At 54.7% G+C, this 11,629-nt stretch overlaps 1 long non-coding RNA gene across 1 annotated transcript in view; it reads right to left on the reverse strand.

Annotated features, from left to right (window-relative positions):
• Positions 1–11,589, reverse strand: part of LOC108572344 — a 125,259-nt gene extending 113,670 nt beyond the window's left edge. The window contains exon 1 of the long non-coding RNA XR_001891384.1: positions 11,515–11,589. This is a non-coding gene — a long non-coding RNA (uncharacterized LOC108572344). The remainder of the gene's footprint in view (positions 1–11,514) is intronic.
• Between the last annotated feature and the right edge of the window lie 40 nt (positions 11,590–11,629).

Genomic DNA, 11,629 nt, shown 5'->3' on the forward strand with positions numbered 1-11,629 from the left:
AGGTCCCTCCGCGAGGCAATCTCTTTATCTACGGGCATTCCTCGTCCCGGACTAATTATCCTTCTCTCCGGAAATAATTTTATCCCCGTCTTATCTCGCTCGAATTATTCCACCTTCGATCCACCTTTCAACGATCGCCTATTTATACATATGTATGTACTTACACAAGCATTCGACGATAAAATCAGAGACGGAAAGTGTCGTCCGGAGAAGACGGATCTCGTAAAGTAGACGGAAGTCGAGGGATGGTTTCGTTGGAACGATCGCGGAGACAAAAAGTCCGCGGGGAGAGGCCGTGAACTGCGCGAAGAAAAATCTAACGACCCGCGGAAGAAGTAACGCGCGACTTTACTACGTTCTAAAACTCCCATAAACCGGCGCACGTCAAACTTTTCAATTTTATGTTTCACCGTTTCGTTCCTCCTTTCGTTTCGCCACTTAAGCCCTGCCTCGTCCACTGACCGACAATTCGCCCGCGGGGAGGAGGGCGAAAGGAAGCCAGAGCAGTTTCCATGAAAAATGTTCGCCACCGAAATTCGCGTCGACTCCACTCGAGCTATTTCTCCAAAGTCTCGCCGTCGAACGTTAACAAATTTCGGGTATTCTTCCAACGGATCAAAATACGGCCGCCACCGTAGGTTTCCGGATGTTTGTACATCTCTCCGTCGAACGTACACCGCACGCGCCCCCTTTCGGACGTAACAAGAGGGGGGATGCGCCCCCGTTCGATGTTATCGCGAGGCTGTGAAAGAAACGCGATTAAACCTTGGAGGAAATCGGACGCTCGTTCACACGAGCCGATTCCATTCGAGGTGCCAGAGACGATCAAACCGGTGACGTTGTCGACGCGTTGCATCACGGCCCGCAGATAAACATCTAAATAGAGATCCTGGATCCTTTGAGCATATAATTTGGTTTCCGATGCGGGGACAGCTGTCGCTCGATCGAACGTCTGGTTGACGCCTGGTCCAGGGGGTGTCGCGCGATCACGATCGCGTCACGCCGAACTTGCCGCGCTTTGATGCCAGATTACGTTCGTTAGGTCGAAGGGCGGAGAGCGAAGGGCGGGCCCGGCGCGAGAAAAAACTCGTTACCGGCTAACGTGATCGCATCGGGTTCGTTTCGTCGCCGATGGACATCGGGACACACTGTGCCAGTGTGTCGGTGGACTTCGTGCTCCGAATTCGACGTTTCTTCGGACGGAGCGTAAAAGAAAGGTGGGCTGCGCTATCGAATAAGAAAAATGTCCAGGATATTCTTCGCTTCGCGACTCCGAAGGTTCGGGGTCAAGAAAGAGCCGCGGGGCTTTTTGATTGGCTGCAGGGGTTCGAGCGAGTACCTGCGAAGCGAAGCGAACGCCAAGTGGCCCGGAGCATTTGATGTACTTAGGCAAATGTGGCACCCACTATGCGTGCGGAACCCCGAGGAGAGGAGACGGGGTGGCGAGGGCAGAAGGCCGTGTGATGTATTTGTAAAAAGGTGTCGGCTTGGAACTAAGGAGGCCCGCTTGAGCTTCGCCCCGAGGGAGCGTAACCGGCGGCAGGGAGGTGGCAGATAAAAGAGAATCGTATAAAATGGGGTGTACGGTCGTAGGAGCCGTGGAAAGGGGCACCGAGCGCGCGGGAGAGGTGTTCGATGCCCGTGGGGCACCCTGGAGGTGCGAGAAACGCCATTTTGCGAGCTGGTGAAATCGACCAAAGAGCGAGAGAGCGAGAGAACGAGCTGGATAGAGATAGCTGGCCCCTGACGTTCGAAGAGAGCAACGGGTGGAAAGAAGGAGGACGAAGAGAGTACAGAGGGGCGCGCGTGTCGGGCCGATCTGTCAAATTTCATTTCACGCTACCGAGAAGAACGGCCACGATGGGGCCAGATACGGATCTCCCGACACCTACGTTCGTTCTCGACCCCCTAATCTGTCACTGTACGCCAGCGGACGTCCAAGAATCCCGTGACCGCCTTCGTTCAAGAAAACATCGAATCGGCGACCAAAAATACGTAACCGATATAGAGAGGACGAAGACAGAGGAAACTCGTTTCACGCCGCGACACGAACATTCTCGCGAGAATGAAGAAATCGCGCGAATTATCCGCTATACCTGACGTTCAACGCCTGCCTGGAATTTATCGTTCTTCTTCTTCTTCTTCTTCTTCTTCCTCCTCCTTCCTCCTCCACCTCGTGGCTTTCAAATGAGTTTGCGTTCTTTTTTCGTTCAGAGACACCGCGTTCCTTGTTCTCTTCGAGTGGAGAAACATCGGTGGAGCGGATTGTAAAAAAAGTGAAAAGGGGAGGGAAAAAGAGGAGCGTCTAGATTTTAGTCGAGCGTGTCTATCGATCGTGGAGGACCTTGATGCGCTGTATCGTTCTGGCGTTCGTACGGTCGGTCGGTCGGTCGGTCTCATGCTAGAAGCTTTGTCACTCGAAGCACGTACTCGGGGCAAGGACCGACGCCGCAAGCTCTCTGCCTCTTTCTCTCTCTCCGCTCTCTCTCCTCCCTCGCTCGCCCTCTCCTTCTTGCTCGCTCTTATCGCCCTACCTTTCTAACAACGCGCCATTGTGTTCCGCCACGCTGGAACCCTGTATATTCCTTGACGCTATGGATTTTCCGAAAGCGTTTCGCTGCTTCGCGAGCACGCCGGGTACCGTCTCGCCTCGCCACGCCGCGCCCTTTTTCCTCAAACTTTCCACGACAGACCACCGTCGAAGAGAGAAAGGGAGTTTCGCGCGAATCGTGCGGAAAATGTCGCCGAGCGCTTCGAAAGCCTCCGTTTCTCTCGTCGATCGCCTCGAGAGAATCGCCCGACGCTTTCGCGGTCGATGACGAGGATCGTGCGATTAGTAATCATCTTTGAATCATCGATTTCCTCGAATCGAATTGCAAAAGCGCGGACGACGCCTGGCACGAGTCGTGCCGTGATGACGGCATTGCTACAAGAGTAGGTACTCGAACGAAAGCCGAAATGAGCGACAGCGACGGTTCGATTCGGAAGCCGATCGCATGAGTCAGACGAGGCTGAATCCGCGGGATGCTAAACAATGCCGACCGACCGACCGACCGACCAAAACCGACAATGGAACACGGAGTGTTGCGGATGGAGGCCGTACCACCGTCCTGTCACCAACGCCGTTCATCTACCCAGTGTCTGTTAAACCTTTCTCCTTCCCGTCGCGAACGCAAGAAACCTACCGTCTTCCCGTACGGATAGAGAAATTAGCTGGACTAGAATTCTAGATATGAGCTTTCTTAGAGATCGATTCTCGTTCCTCCATCCTGGAAATCTCCGCATTGTTCACCTCTTGGCCGGTGCAAAACACGGATCGTCATCTTCCCGAGGAATGTCCCGCGAGACGACGAGCGGCGACCGCTGCATCGTCCTCGTTACCGATCCCCTCCTCCGCGAATTATAAAGTTCTTAGAGTTCGTTTTTTCGCCGATCTCGGTCTCGAGGTGTTATTCGAAGACTCGCCAGGCTGACTGTTATTTAATCTTCGAGGAGCTCGTTATCCGGCAATTATAAAGACCTGTCGCATCGACGGACGAGTTTTTAGCCGCTGCGCCGACTTTTTTCCGGCCGGAGGAGGGAGAAGGCGCGATGTCGTTTCGAGACACCGTGTACGTTCGGAATGACGGCCTCCTCCAGATATGGTAGACCCTTCCTCCTCTCGGCTCGGTTCGCCCCCGTGAGCCCGGACACGGCGTAGATTTCAGATAGAGCTGGCTGGTACGTGTACGCGTATACCGGCGCGCCGCGGCGACTACCGGCCACGGGAGCGTACGGTGCGTAAGGTGGTCTGCGCCGCGTCGATAGCGTCACTTTTCTTCCATTGAAATCCCCTTTAAAATTCGAAACACGAAAAACCGGAGCCCTGCGACGAGGCCACCACCGCGTCGTCGTCCAACCGCCGACTTTCTCCACACCGGCGTGTTTTCGCTTTCAAAATCGAACCGTTCGTCACGCATCCGCGAAATTTCTATTCCAAGATCAAACGGAGAATGTCGAATTTCTCCTTCTTCCCACGATCGGCGTGCGGCGGCAGGAAATAATAAAGCGATATCCGGAATGGAGAAAAAATTACCGGCGTATTAGCAGAGGCCTGCGGGGGGGCCGTTGATGGAGAGGCGAAAGAACGAGCGATATCCATAACCGTGCGCCATACGTCGCCACGGGTTGGTGGTGCGCGACCTAACTGGAGGTCCCTATTGGGCAATAACGCCCTTCTTCGTAACATAGTGGCACAATAACGTAGGTTCTTTATGCGAGTACAGGGCAAATAGATCACATTGCTGACTAATAAGCCCGCTGGTGCGACTACTGCCCTCCCTCCTTTTCTCTCCCCAGTCGCGTGTTCCCCGCTTTTTCCCGTTTTCTTCCCAAATTCCTCTCGTCTATCAATAGCGTTAGGCATAGTCGTGACGCAGAGGGTGTCCAGCATTGTGATGCTAATACCAGGGCAATCGATCCGGCTCGTTACGTCGGCAAATCCACGAGAAAAATCCCGCACGGTCACACGAGAACTTTGCTTGTTTTCATGGGAATCTCAGGAACCACGTCAACCTCAACCTCAACGTCACCGGATGTGTGTGCGCGTGCAGGAAGCTCCTTTCCTCTTTGGTTTGTTAAAAGTACCGCGAGAAAAGAGATTTCGGGGGTGGATTTGCAGGATGGACCGTCGCGATGGCTTCTCCGCAGCGAGGTCAACGACGAAGGATCGCGATAACATCTCGGAATAGGTCGAGGGAGTTCCCTCCGCAGGGAGGGAATCGTAGGAACGCAGGGCCGTCAGTCTATATTAAATCGCAGAGAACGGTAATACTTCGAAACTCCTCGGTCTCTCTGCCGATTACCGGTCTAATTATCTGGCAAGGCACGATAGGGCAACCCCATCTTCCGGAGATGGAATTGCCGTTCCCACCGTCCTTCGAGTCACCGACGTCGACCACCCTATCCGAGGTCATTGTTACGTCGTTACTACCCTTTAGTACGGTCCTCCGAGCCAATTTCGGTCCAGGACGACAGCTACGATTTCCGCCGCCCCGTCACGGCTCACCGAATACAGATTTCCCAGAGAAATCGATCACCCTTCCGATCCAACGACCTTTCTCTCTTTCGTTCACCGTTACAGTCGTACGGGGCGAGTAAACTGACGCTTTATCGCGCTGACAACTGTCGCTCTCGCTAGACGCGTCGTTACTCGCGAGACGAAATTTACCTACCGAGGAGCACAGTCGAATAACAAATGGCGGTGAACGGCGTTAAGGGGTTTTCCTCGCGATCGAACGTCGAAAATAGGCGAGCTTATCGCGGTAGGTGGCAGAGCTAAGCTAGCCAGGCTGCAATCAATACCGTTTCGGTATTACGACGGAAACACTCTCTCCGAAACAGCCTACGTTTCGCTTTGGACTCGAACGAAGGAACGAGAGGGCAGAAGACGAAGAGGCCGCGAGGGGCTCGAGCGAGGAGGAAGGAGAGAGACAAAGGAGAAGGGCACGGAGGTTGGAGCGAGGAAGAAAGCGACAGATAGAGAGATAGAGGGAGAGAGAGAAGGACGAGGGGAGAGGAGTTGAGAGCACGTTTCGTGGTCCGCATACTGATAGGTCCAGTGGTACGTACGTACGGGAGAGAGCGCGTTCCCAGAGCCGAAAACAGAGCTCCTGGCGTCTTTGGTGAAACCCGTGTGGAAAATAGCGGCAACTCTAGGCGACCCTTCCTTCGATTGTCGAACGTGCGACTAATTACACGCCGCGTAGGAGAAGAGAGGAATCGCGCAGCTTTCTCGAAAGCTTGGGGCCAGGAAAGGTTTTCGGATGGCAGTTGGCAGGAACGGGCGCAGGTAGCCCGAAGCTACGGGGTGGAAAGAGGTGGGGGAGGGTCAGGAGTATAATTCTCTCTCTTTCCATCACGTGAACGCAGTGGGTATATACACAAGTATACGTAGGTATATACGGCTGGGTAAGTGGGTACCCACTTCTGAATTGGCTCCCCTCGTTCCACTCGTTGGATCATCGTCGTTCGCCGAAAATTCGATCATTATGATTGCTTATGATGTAAATGATGCCCCGCGGCAGCAATTGTTTCCGTCAGAACGAGCCGGCGAGGAGAGAGAGAGAGAGTGTGTGTGGGGCTGGTGCGGGTCCTGACGGCGCGGCGGGTGCCGCGCTCGGACGAAGCCGCGGGACGCCGAGAGACGAGGACGTCCCTTAAATCGGCGGGTAATGGGGTTGGACGGGCTGTCGGGGCAGGTGCGAGGAAATCTTTCGGCTTACGCGTTCCAAGTAGGAAGCTGTCGCTGGAGATTCGAGCGGCTGAAAGGCGCTCGAGAGAGAGAGAGAGAGAGAGAGTGTTCGCGCAGCTACACATGCTGCCTTTCTACCGATACGGGAGTTTCGTGTAGAATAGGAACACCCCCGGAGGGTTGAATCTCCGTTCTAATTTGCCCACGGCTTCTTTACGACCGTAATTTTAAATTCCGGTAAAAAAGCCAACTATATTTAGGCGTTCTGGTGAAATAGGCCGGGGCGATCGTTCCGCGTTAGCTTCGAGGAGGATCGAGGGGCAGAGGCGACGCCGCCGCGAAATCGACGCAAAATACACGAGAAACGTTGCTCGCAGCTTTCGAGAAGATCGAAGGAAGGAAGGAAGGAAGGAAGAAGGTGAGGAGGGAGCGAGAGAGAGCGAGAGGTGCGTGTATAGCGGAGGAGATCTACGGGCTCGCCGCCTATTACGGTAATTTCACGGTACGATGTCTATTCCTGCGGTCCGGAGGAGCAAGACTAATTTCATTAGGGATAAAGATCATCATTATTTCGCGACCGTCCCGAAAATTGCCGGCGTGCCTCTCTTTTTCGCGACTACACCAGAGGTTCGGACACACGGTCGCCTTTCGAGCTTCCATCCACAGCCCTGGGGGCGAAGAGAGCGCGGCCTTTATTGCCGGGCTTGCAAAGTAGACGAGGAACGGGTTTCAGCAACAATGTAGAAAATTCACGAGAATCGATGTAAGATCAGCTGCGAGGCATAGACCGTGCTCGACGCGTCACGCCAACCGACGATTCCTTATCAAAGGGTTCTGCTGATCTATCGAAGATCCGAGCGTGCGATACCAACTGGCAGCGAAAAACGATTAGGATTTCGCGTTCCCCTGGCTATCCTTATCACCGACGATCGATCTATGCGCGAGAAAATTCTACAGCTACGAGGAGGCGGAGGAGTGTAACGCGAGCAGAACGGCGCGGCGTCGCGAGGCCGCGTCACGTCGCGTCACGTCACGTCACGTCACGTAACGTCGGGCTCCGTCGAATGGATCGGCAGGAACGAATCTCGCATCCGGTCGCCGGCGTACGCGTCGTACGATCGCGATAAATCGACAGTCGATCGGGCGTCACGTAACTCACGTACGCGAGAGCAAGCTTGGCAGTCGGGTTTTTCTTCGACTGGCAGTCCGGTGTCCGGCGCTGACTGATCGAAGGAATCCTCTGTTCGTGAACGCACCGCGGCTACCTGCCGGGGGAACGGGAACGAGAACGGGAACCAGCCACGAAACGACTCGCCGCGGGAAAGTAGCCGACATTCTCGCCGATTTTTCTTCCACCGGCGAACGCGTACTGCGGGACAGGAAACACGAGCAAAATCCTGGATCGTCGCGCGACGCAGCCGCCGCCGCCGCCGCAGCGCCGATAATTGAACGCTGGCTGGCTGGCTGGTTGCTACAGAGCAACGAGACTTGCATGGATTGCTGAAATTGCGAGACTACCTGTCGCGCGAGACTCGTAGGAAAACTTGACCCACCGACGACGCGACCGCCTTCCGAGAGGAGCACGATGCTACCCTTACGGATTGAATTGCAAATTCGCTCGAGAAACGAAACCTTATTACCGAGTTGTCGAGAATTCCGAGGGAAAATTAAGAAAGTCGCGTGGGCAGCCAAGCTGTCCCTAATTGAACGCCGCGAGATCGACGCGACATCGAGAGACACCGGTGCAATTTCGTCACTCGTTACTACCTCTGGCGGCGCTCGTTACGCTAGACCAGTTATTATTTCTGTAACCGACGACGTCGTGATTTATGCTTTCCTACAACAGCCGGGCGAAAAAATCTTGCGCAACCCTACGCGACGCGTTCCGCGGCAAAATATTCGCGTCCTCGTGTGCGATTAAACGAGCCGCCTGGAGACGCCTGCACGCTCAACTAACCGGAGAGAAGCTGACAGGCCGGTCTACTACGGATCCGTTATTGCTTATTACCTATCGCTTCAACGAGCTGTCTCCGTCGCCTCCGATCGCGGCTCGCCCGACTAATTGTTCCCTCTAATTGACCAAGTTCTCAGGCTCGGACGCCGCCTCCCCTACCTCTCCGCCATCCAGTCTACGCGTTTTCACTTTTTTTTTTTCCACCTCGCCACCACGCACGTACAAGAATTCGCCGTTTCTCCTGTCTTCCGAAATCGAGCTTCGACTGGTTCGTTTCCGGAGAAAATTGCCACCGTGAGAAGAACTTTTTACAATTGCGCAACTCGCAGCGGTCGTTCTTCTATCGTGCAGAATTAATTAGAAGAAACGTGTAGGCACACTCTCGAAGCTTTAACGCGAATTAAGATATCGGCGGTCGAGACGCGGCGGATAACGAAAGCGGAAAAGTGTCGTGCCGCGACACAATTTCGCGGTTATTTTTCGCGTGCTGGAACGAGCCGGGAGCGCGGCAATTACCAGAGAAAGCGGAATATTACGCCCACGCACCGCGGAACAATTAACCGAGGCCTAACGATATCGTCGATTCGTTTCCCTCTCGCGTGACACGCTCACCCCGCCCGCGCCATACCTTACGTGACAGCTGAACGACTCGCGAATTTTTTACAAATCTCGCTTCCGCGATTGTTGATCGCGTGGTGCGGTTTATCGCGTGGCCGTTCACAAGGTACAAGCGTGACGAAACTTTCGAGGAAAAAATAAATCGACTGCGTTTTTCCCTTTGTTTCTTCCAAGGGCGTCCTTTAGTTTCCCCTGTCTCTTCTAAAGACGACCGCTCGGCAAACGTGCACGCGCCCTGTGGACGACAGCTGTCAAATAAATGTTGAAAAAAAGCGCTAGCCGAGCGAAATTTCGAGTGGGACGCGTAGCAAAGAGGGGTGGCTCGGTCGCCCCAGTGAAATACCCCAGTAGCCCGCGGGGCAAACCGTTCTGCGCGATTTTTCCACGGCTCCGAGTCTTGCCGTTCGCGGTCGATAAGTCATCCTAGTCCGCTTCACGCTTCGTGCTCTCTTCCGTCGAAGAAGAGCCTTCCTTCTTTCGGAGGGCCTTTATGCAAATTCATCGGGAATAATAATTTTGGGCAGGGCGGGGGGTATTAACGGCGGGCAAACCGACGGAAAGCGTGTTTCACGGTCTCGTTCGACCGCTCTACCCTCGGTGGAAAGCCGGTGGAAAGCCGGTGGAGAGCCGGTCGAACGGAAACAAGGCGCGAAGTTTATTCGCGTCTGGCCCGCGTCCAAATTCCCGTGGAAATAAAAACGGCGTAACGCTTCGTTAGGCTCGCCGCTCGAGACGCAAGAACCGGCTGGCTTTTCGAGTTTAACGAAGTAACACCGGTGACTAGACGTCCCCCGACGAAGAGAGCCGGTGAAGGGTGGCGAGAGACCGCCAAGGGGCAAATTTTCGAGGGTGGTTTCGCGCGTCAATGGTTTATTAAGAAGCACTTGTTTAAAGGTAGCCCCATTTCGGAACCGACAGCCAATTCGACCGCGACGTCTGTGTGTCACTCGCCTATACAAATGGATGGAACGAGGGTGGCGGGCGGCTGTAGCGCGAGAGACGATCCACTCGCCCCAACCACGCGTCGTGTCGGCGTAATTGAAGTTATTGCAATATTGTGTCCTGTCAACCAGCCTGTCCTCGACCTCCCTCCACCGCCTTCCGTCCCCGTCTTCGCTGCTCCTTCGTTTTCGCCGACCCCTCGTCGATGTTTCTCTCGCCGCGCGTTTGCGGCATTGTGTAACGCGGCCACGCCTGCTTTAATATCCCCTGCCGGAAGGATAATGCTCTCCCGGATGTATGCTCGCCGTGTACGGCAAATATCTCGCGGTAGACCGCAACCAGTCGATTAGAAACGCAGGGTGCAGCAACTTTGTAAACCGCCGTGTAAGTCCGCTCGCGTATGTGTGTGCGCGGCGCGTATATTTCAGCGAAAGAAAAGAGAAGAAGAGAAAGTTTTTCGCGTCGTGTTCGAGAGCGTGGTCTCTCCTAGGCGACAAATGTTCCACGACGATAGAAAAAAAGGAACACGCCGCCGTGCCATTTCTATCCCCGGCTAGCCGGGAAATTCAATTCGGCCCGTGAATAACGACTAACAAACCGCAGTTATATCGTAAAAAGCAATGCACCGGGCTGAGAATTAATTCCGGCTAGCTCTCCACCCACCGTAGCCTTCTCTCTCCGTCTCACTGTTCCAACTGGAACGGTCCCAAAATTCAATAAAGGCGAACGAGTCCGAGGTCTCTCCCTCGCCTCGGACGGCTTTCGTGCGGGGTAGCGACTACGGAGTTAGGAGCCCCGGAGTGATCGCGCGAGAAACGAGTGGCCAGGGGGTGGGAGCGCGAGGGTGGAGGGAGCACGGTGCATACATTAGCGGGGACAGGGTGGAGATATCGTCTGAACAAAGGGATCGGCTCGTACCTATCGAAAAGGCGATTAAGCGAGGATAAAGTTATACCACCCCACCCTACGGTGTCGCCCTGGGTGTCGTCGATTGGTTTTGCGTTAAAATCGCTTCCCAGCGGCGCACGTGTGCGCTTGCTCGTCGATCGTCGCGCCTCTTCATCGGCGGAGGAACGGATAAAGGGAAAAGAAGAAAAAAGAATTACCTGTTTGGCGGGGAGGTGAAAGAAAATTTGAGGAAGAAGGAGAGCACGTGGTCTGAGCGCGCACGTGGCAGGGAGGTGAAAAATCGGAGTAGCACGGCCGTTTCGTGTCGCGTTAAATGGCCCGTTGGAACGAGAATGCTTTTCAGGCAGCGCAGGGAGGACGAGAGGCGCGATAAAGCACGCCGGCTAACGCGAGATACGACCAATTAGCCCGCGTGCCAAGTGTACGATTTAAGTCCGCCCGAGGAGCCGGCAGACGCTGCCAACCGGCGCGAACAGCTCTCTGTTGGCTCGCATATTGCGCGCTCCCGCGCTTAATCTATGGCCACTCGTTTGTTTTCTTTCGATTCGCGAGATTAGCCGCACCTCCGGCCGCCACGCGTTTGCCTTGCCTTGCCGCGCCTTGCCTTCCCGTGCCGGCTGCACTACAGCCTGTAATACCTTCTCGTCCACGGGATTTACACGGAATGTTTTGACGCGTCCGCCGCCCACCGCAAAAAATATCCCATCTTGTCTCGTTCATCATTCTACGCGGCACGATCTAATTTACAAAGCAACGTTTAACACCTCGCGCGTATTCGGGAAATAGCGTCGTGAATCCCGCACACCGGTTACTAAAGCGGAAAAAAAGCCAAAAGCATTTGTTCTCATCGTCCACTTACCCCACGTGGTCGTTATCGACGAGGCGCAACATCCTTTCCACCGTCCACATCCGTCTCCTCTTCTTCCTCTTCTCGTTCCGCTCTCCTCTTCCCCTCTCTCCCCAACCCCCGCCCC

This window comes from Habropoda laboriosa, unplaced genomic scaffold (assembly GCF_001263275.1).
Source record: "Habropoda laboriosa isolate 0110345459 unplaced genomic scaffold, ASM126327v1 scaffold34, whole genome shotgun sequence".
In the NCBI taxonomy this organism is placed as follows: Eukaryota; Metazoa; Arthropoda; class Insecta; order Hymenoptera; family Apidae; genus Habropoda; species Habropoda laboriosa.